We start from the raw sequence: 8,453 nt of genomic DNA, 5'->3' as shown, positions 1-8,453 counted from the left end.
CGGCCTAGGGCGTGGCTCCACCAACGGCCTGGTACGGCCCATCTTCATCAGCAACCACTCAAGACCCTCGCGAGGCGGATGACACCAAGACCTCCTCTATGGCGGCCTCGCTAGGCTGGCTCCCGAGGAGCGGAGATATCTATGCAAGGGGCACCTCGCGAGGTCGGCGTGACGTAAGCCATGACGACCAAAGCCAGGCGGGCGCCAGCGGACACATAGTGCCAGTTTCCTCTTTGGTGCTAAGGAAGCAGGCGCAGGCGAGGAGTACCAAGGCATCAGGCAAAGGTTGCCATATTGGTGCAACAAGACCAAGACCAGCAGGACGGCAGGACGGAGGTCACCACAGATCCCACGGCGGCGTCACCACCAGAGCCTTTGGCAGGCGAAGACCACCTTTCGTCAGGATAACTTGTACTAGTTGTCCCCCTTCGAAATTGGCCGTTGTGGGATCCCTTCCCGCCTAAACATTTGGGAAGAGGACCAGGGCCTCTATAAATAGGACTAGTCACCACCGTAGTCAGGGATCGGCTCATCTTGGATCGGATCCACTCCACCAAAGCCATCTCACCAGCTCATCGAGCTCAAGAACACCTCTCCTCAGGAGGCTGTTCATCCACTGTACTAGTTCATCCTTAGCCCATGAGGCAATCCACCACACCACACTAGAGTAGGGTATTACACCACAACGGTGGCCTGAACCAGTATAAACTCTCGTGTCTCTTGTTCCTTGGGTTCGGAGAGCTAGGCCTTGAGATCATTGCGAGAGCGAGCTAAGGAGAGATCTTCATGCGCACCCCAGTGTTCGAACCTCGAGGGTTTGCCGGAGCCCACAATCTGACACCTACACCAACCGATGCTCTACATGTCACAAAGCTAAGTCTAAAGCTCAAACCGATGGTATATATATGCCACTTCCTATTCCATATCACCCATGGGAAGACATTAGTACGGACTTTGTGCTTGGTTTGGCTAGAACTAGAAATAGCAAAGATTCGGTATTTGTTGTTGTGGATCGTTTCTCTAAGATGGCACACTTTATTCCATGTAACAAGATGGATGATGCTTCACATGTTGCAAATCTCTTTTGTAGGGAAATCTTGAATCTACATGGAGTGCCCAAGACTATTGTGTCGGACCGCGACGTCAAGTTCCTTAGCTACTTTTGGAAGACCTATGTGCCAAGCTCGGAATCAAGCTACTCTTCTCTTCGGCATACCATCCCCAAACTGATCGCCAAACGGAGGTCACCAGCCAGACGCTATCTACACTTCTTCAAGTCTTGATCAAGAAGAACATCAAGGAGTGGGAGGAATGCTTACCCATCACCAAGTACGCCTAAAATCGAGCAAGAAATTCAACTACCGGCAAGTCCCCCTTCCAAGTCGTCTATGGATTCAATCCATTGTCCCCACTGGACATTCTACTTCTACCTCTACAAGAGCGCATCAACATGGATGCGAGTGCACGAGAGAGCTATCTCAAGAAGGTGCATGAAGATACAAGACAAGCAATCGAGCGCCAAGTCCACCGCCTCACGAACAAGCTCAACATCAACAAGCAAAACATGATATTCAACATTGGAGATCTTGTGTGGCTACAATTTTGAAAGGACTGCTTCCCCAACGAACGCAAGTCCAAGCTACTACCTCGAGCCGATGGACCCTTCAAGGTGATTGCATGCTACAACAACAATGCATACAATATCGACATACCACGTGACAAGTACAACATCAGGGACATCTTCAACGTCAAGGATTTCTCTCCCTACCATGGAGATGAGGTTTTTTGATCTGAGGTCAGATCTTTCCCAAGGGGGAGAGATGATGTGGAGCATCCTACGGTCATCCCCATGGACCTAGCTTCGTCTCCTACGACACCACATGGACCAATGTCTAGAGATCGAGCAAGGGCCGTCGAAGCTAAGGTGAACTCGCTCCTTCCCAAACTAAGACATTCCACATGTGAGACATGGATACTACCTCAAGCGGAGACCTTGTGTGTGATCAGGTACTTGGAGGGAAGCCACGGAGCCACTACACCCAATGGCAAGATGGCGAGGACACCAAGTGCGAGGACCAAGAGGAAGAGCTGCCAGGAAACTATAGCCACCAGACGACTGGTACTCGTCGGACGTCTGACGCTTGGGAGCTCCACCAGCCAGAAGGCCTAACCAGCGAATGTTACGCGGTCAGACGACCGACAAGTACTAGACGCCCGACACTCACCAGCGACCGAGCGTCCGTCCGGCACCAGATATCCGACACCACCCGACCAGAGCCAAACCATCAGAAAATCGTGCCTTCTGGACAATTGACGCATCGGACGTCTGACATCGACGGAAATCCGAAATCAACTACACCGAGCCGAAACATCGGAAGTCCGAGCTCTACCGGACGACCGGTCCCTCGCGAGACACCGGATGACCGGTAACTCTCGGACGTCTGACACCTGTCTGTGCACAATGTCGCGGGCCGAGGCCCGTGTACCCCTTCGCCCCCTAGACTATATATACTCCTTCTCCTCCAATGTTTTAGGGTTAGCATTGTCATAGGTCATCTTGGAGATAGAGATTTGCTCGTCCACTTACCCTCTATTCCTTAGGAAACCAAGGCCTCCTCAAGGAGAAGATCCCCCGAGTGGATTCAAGACCTCCTCATGGATAAGATCCCCATAGTGGATTCAAGACCTCTTTTCTCATGGATTGGGATGAACTAGCTACCGTGTATCCTTCCTTGTTGACCTTTGTGTATGTGGATTTAGCATGTGTGTGATTGGATCTCGTTGATTTGAGTGTTTTCCTCTCGTGTGTTCCTCGGGAATTCCCCTCCAAATCGTGAAAGATCGACCATTAGGGTTCCAACCTACATCATAGGTTCTTAAAGCATCTACACCTGGGCATCCCAAACCCTCCTCAAATGCCCGGGCGGCCCGCCTGGTCACTGACCGGTCACGAAAATCTAACTCAGACGGGCGCCTCGAAGGGTCTCAAACGCCCAGGCTAACCGACACCCCTCATATGTAGCCTAAATATGGGGCGGATATGGGGCGCCCGGGCACGCCCGTCACGTCGGACCCGCACCATGTTGGCTCACCTGACCCCACATATATTCCTCCCAATCCGCTCGCTAGACCAAACCTAGCCACTTCAATCCTCTCCCATTCACTCCCCTCCTCCAACCAAGCTCGTCCCCGGTGTCGTCCGGCTGTCTCGGGCATGGAGGGCAGCGTCCGAGTCCTTCACCTCCAGATCCGTCGACCTTGAACTCATCCCACGCGACCCCGAAGAAGAGATGACCGTCCGGCTTGTGCTCCACCGCTCCCGGGAGGAGGCCCATGCACGGCAGCACTCGGACTCCTTCCGTCAAAAATTCATTGCGTCTGCCCAAATGGCGCATGGATTCGGCGCTAGGGCAGCCGTCGCTGCCTCACCGGAGGTGGCACGGCCCGTTCAGTGTCCGAACGCGGTGGCGGATGCGCAACCCCCTCCCCCCCCCCCTCGCGTTGGCACGCCGAGGCCATGGACGCACTGTAGGCATCTTCCGACGCAAACATGGCCTGGCGTGCCCGCCATGCGCGACAGTGGGCATGGGAGGCGGCGGCAACGCTCGCGGCGGTGGACGTCGGCGAGGCGGAGTCGCATTCTCTGGCGCCTCGTGTGGTGCACTAGTCCGGACGCCGCAACCGCATTATGGTGGATGTCGCGGGCTCGTCCCATGGCGGATCCATCATCGATCTGACGTCCACCGGCACCCAATGTGTTTCGAGCTCAGACGAGGAAGAGTAGGGCATGGGAGACGGCGACGTCTTGAGTCCTGTGAGCCGGCTTATGTCCCATGCCATACTCTACCTTGCCGGCGACCAGACCAACACTCTGGGGAGCACAGCTGGCCGCCGGGCATGGCCACAGCGACTGGACGAGCTCCGCTTAAAGATCTCTACGTTGCATGTAATAATATGGATTTGAGATTTCTAATTTGAGGTATCCGAATGTGGATTGCATTATTTAAGGCATGACTAGTCAGTGTCCGCGCGCGTCCGCATGCGTTTTGGGGCCGGATTTGTCCATTGTGACTGTAGATGCTCTTAGTCCCCTTAGCATTTTATGTTAGTGGATCGAGGACCCACCGAAATGAATATGACTTGAGCATGGTGAAAATAAGATAACAAGCGTAGCTTTTCAAGTTAATTCTTGAGTTATAGAGATCTCACACTATCAAGAGGGGTTCATAGAGGTTCGAAAGGGGGATGTGCTGCAAGGCGATTAAGTTGGGTAACGCCAGGGTTTTCCCAGTCACGACGTTGTAAAACGACGGCCAGTGAATTGTAATACGACTCACTATAGGGCGAATTCATATTTCCTAAATAGCCACTCACTCTCTCTGCCGGATTGTCTCATTTGCCACCTGGATGTTTGGTCTATGGTCGGATCATTCGGAATTCGTCCCGGACGTCCGGCTAGCCTACCGCAAAACATCAATAGCTTTTCCCTAGAGCCTGACTGTTCGGGATCAATCGGGCTGTGGCCCAGAAGTGTTGCTCGGACATCCGATCGATGACTTCCCTTCGGCGTTTTGGTTCTGTGTTCATATAACACAAGGCCCGGACATCCAAATTGCTACCCGAACATCCGGGCACTTACAGAATATAGCCAAACGGCTCTATTTCTTGAACAATATATATATATATATATATATATATATATATCCCTCTACCACTCCGGTAGAGGGTTGACCACTTCATTACAAAACACTCTAAGAACACCAAGTGCCCTCTCTCACTCTCTTCCATACTAAATCGTAGTTTCCAGAGAGATGTCACCAAGTGATGCGAACGTTTGATGGGTAGAGTTGGATGGCTGGCTCCCGTATCCACATCCACAGACGGATAGTGAGTCCGATTTGAAAGACGCTATTGGAGACGCCCTTAGACTTGATTTCCACATTATAATCTACAGCTGTACGGAGAATAGAAACAAGTCTAACTTACCCGCGAATTACAAATGATACAAAAGCACGCGCTAATGCCTCCCACACACATTTCTACAGTGTGACGCCATCTTCCCTGTTGAAATGTCGCTACCAATAGCTCAAAAACCTGACAGTGAAGAAAAGTAAGCTGCATGATAGAAAAGTCCGCAACAGTTGTCTTGAAGCCCAAGCATCGGCCTATTTGGATAATTGGTCAACTAAAACAAGTCCAGCTCGTTCCAACGTGTTGTGTGCTAGTCATAATCAACGGTGAGTCACCAAACACAATGCGCTTACATTTCATTAAGTGATTCTCTGACTTTAGTGCCCGGCAGAAACTACTGAACACGTAATGCATGCATCTTTATGCGGCTGGCACTTTAGTACAAGTTATGGACTTCGGATAATAGATCTCGACATGGTCTTCAAGAAACAACATCGCCATGCTTTCTATGCGATCAAGAGGAAGACATTGTGGACCACATGCTGTCTCAGTGCGTGTTCGCTAAGCAGGTGTGGTTCCTTTGCTTCGCTAGGACGGGGATTGATCTTGCCCTGCTTCCGAATGGCAATGCTCCCTTGCAAATTTGGTGGATGAGAGCCAGGAAGACAGTGCAGAAGACCATGCGGAAGGACTTTGATTCATTCGTGATGCTCATTTTCTGGTGTTTGTGGAAACAAAGGAACGGCAGAGTTTTTGGTAGGGATGGCATCACAAATGAGCTAGGCACTGTGGAGTGCATCTTTAGAGAACGAAAGCTCTGGGGATTAGCAAGTAGGAGTGGAGTGTTACATTTTTGTGAGTAGTCACTCAGGTTCTATATCGGAGTTCGGGAGGGCGGACGCTTGTGTGAAGTGGACGTCGCTTTGTAACCTTTTATACATATTTTTCTTTCTTCTATAAAGCCAAGGTACGCCTTTAGCGTACTCTCGAAAAAATCATTTCCCTAAAAGTGTAAAGAAAAGAGCGGTGGACGGTGGGAATAAGGAAGGAGATGGCATTGACACAACAATAAGACATGGAGAACGGGACGTACGCGTGTAGAATCTTTAACTTTATCTTTACCTAATATTAAAAGATGGATTGTTTCTCCATTTTTCTTGGTCAAAATTCTTTTTTGTACGTCGAGCGTAATAGCGATTTTTTTAATCGAGCTAGCGACTAAGCACGACTAAGATGGAGCACTAAATCTAAAGTCTAATGACAACTTGCCAACCAGTTCGGAACGCAACGACTATGGTTAGGTCTTTTCATACACAACTTTGATAAGATATAATATATTTTAGGAGTATCATTAGGATGATTGAGTACGTCAATCAAATCCCCCATTCAATAAACGATTAAAGTAGCACATTACTTCCTGCTTGAAAAATACGCTGGCTAAGTGGTCACCCCACTTAATAATACTGGACTTATGAAGTATACATAAGCACTGATAATATATGCAAAACCGGGATCAAATTGTTGTTCCTTTACGAAAGGTGCTAAGGCTTGTTTGGTGTTTAATACATAACTGATATAAATTTATCTTGGACTACAATAATATTTCCTGTTGTAACGCACGGACATATGTGCTAGCGGCTAAGTGGTCACTCCACCTAATAATACTGGACTTATGGAGTATACATAAGCACTGATAATATATGCGAAACCGGGATCAAATTGGTGTTCCTTTACCAAAGGTGCTAAGGCTTGTTTGGTGTTTAATACATAACTGATATGAACTTATCTTGGACTACGATAATATTTCCCGTTGCAACGCACGGGCATATGTGCTAGTATGATTAAACTTAGCAAACATTAATCAACATTTCAAAATATAACAATTGTACAAGATCACAAGTACAAGTACTCCGTACTCCGTAGTTAACTCCCACGGCAACTAAAAACGTCACCGAAATTACATGATATCACAAAAGAAGAGACGGACACCGACCATGAAGAGTTCAACACGCTCAAAAGTCGTGGCAAGTGCAAGGGTAGCCGCAGCCGGCGGCAAGGCGCAAAGGGATATGCGCTGCCGCTGATAGGATAGGATAGGTCTTGGTATCGTACCGGTGGAGTGTGTGCTTTTCCTATAAGTAAGCAAATGCCGCCTCCTCGGCTATGGACACAAATCAGCACCAATACAACTACTAATACAGCACAAACAGCAGAAGCAGCAGCCCGAGTCTCGTTGCCAAACTGAAGCAGAACAAGCTTTCCGTTGTCAAAATAGCTGGTTTGATCCAGTGCTGCTTCATTTTCTCGGTTGATTCTTGTGGCCATGAGACAAAGCACTGATACTTGCTCCGATCACCGTAACATATCGCTTCTCCGTGTTTTCGGTCAGCTTCCTCTCCCCCTCGTGGCTTGTCAGTTCCCGTCTTTCCATGTTCAGTATGGCACTACTCTTGTGCACTTGTAGTAGCCAATCTCTCCATACCCTGTTTCTACTCTTGTTTCTTGTTTATATACAGGTCAAGGGAAAATGGTCCTCAAAAGGGTCTTGCACCCATAATTGAAGCTTGCTATTTTCTCCTCTTCACTATTTCTGCATCGCATATCTCGCTTCATTTTTACCACCATCTTATACGCCGTGTCGTGTCCGTGTTCAGATAATAAGATCTCCGCTGCAATACTCACGCACCATCCATCCAAGATCCTACCCATAAACACCTCTCATCCGTTGTGTTGCTTACTTATTTGTTGAATCAAGAAAGTAGAGAAGGAGAAAGAGAAAAAGAAGAAGGAAAGTGAAAAATGTCAACCGGAGGACATTGCCAGCGTGCATCTGGGGTAAAAAACCAGATCATGCTTTCTCTCTGCCTAATTGTTGTCTGCCTTGAAACCGTAATCCTGTCCCCAAGGAAGCAACCTGTAATCCAAATCCTTCTCCCCTTCAATCTGGCCGCTGGGCACGCGCTGGCCATGGCGTCCATTTTTGCGCCCGGCACCAAGATGAAGAGCCTGGCTGCCAGGCTGAGTGTTATCTCTGCTTCGGTTTCTTTCATATTCGTGATGATCAGAGAGCTCGCCTGCGAAGTTCAAACATGCCACTATGCAAACGCAACCTAGCTCTTCACACGGTTTGGCTGCAGGAATCCTTATATTTGATCATATCAGAGACAAGACATCTGATCCAGTTTCTTACATTGTGCAAAAGTGCAAGTGTGGTATTTTAAAGTGTTGTTGTGTTGTTATATCTTCTTGTCCAGTATCTGTAGCTGTGAGGATTTAATAATACTATTTTATGAAAAATTTGTGACATTCTTCTCTGCTCTACAACACTCCCTCGTCCCAAAATAAGTGTCCCAACTTTGTACTAACTTTAGTACAAAGTTGTACCAAGGTTAAAACACTTATTTTGGGACGGAGGGAGTATTTAATAATACTAAGTTACATGCTTTCACAATAAGTTTTCACTAACAGGATCCTGCTTCTACTCTGGAAAGTATGGAAGAGCGTAAATACAATTAAAACAGTTGTCAATGTGAATAGAATGA

Source organism: Triticum urartu, chromosome 2 (assembly GCF_003073215.2).
Source record: "Triticum urartu cultivar G1812 chromosome 2, Tu2.1, whole genome shotgun sequence".
NCBI classification, from domain to species: Eukaryota; Viridiplantae; Streptophyta; class Magnoliopsida; order Poales; family Poaceae; genus Triticum; species Triticum urartu.
The sequence above is the reverse complement of the archived record's forward strand: the minus strand, read 5'-3'. Positions refer to the sequence as shown.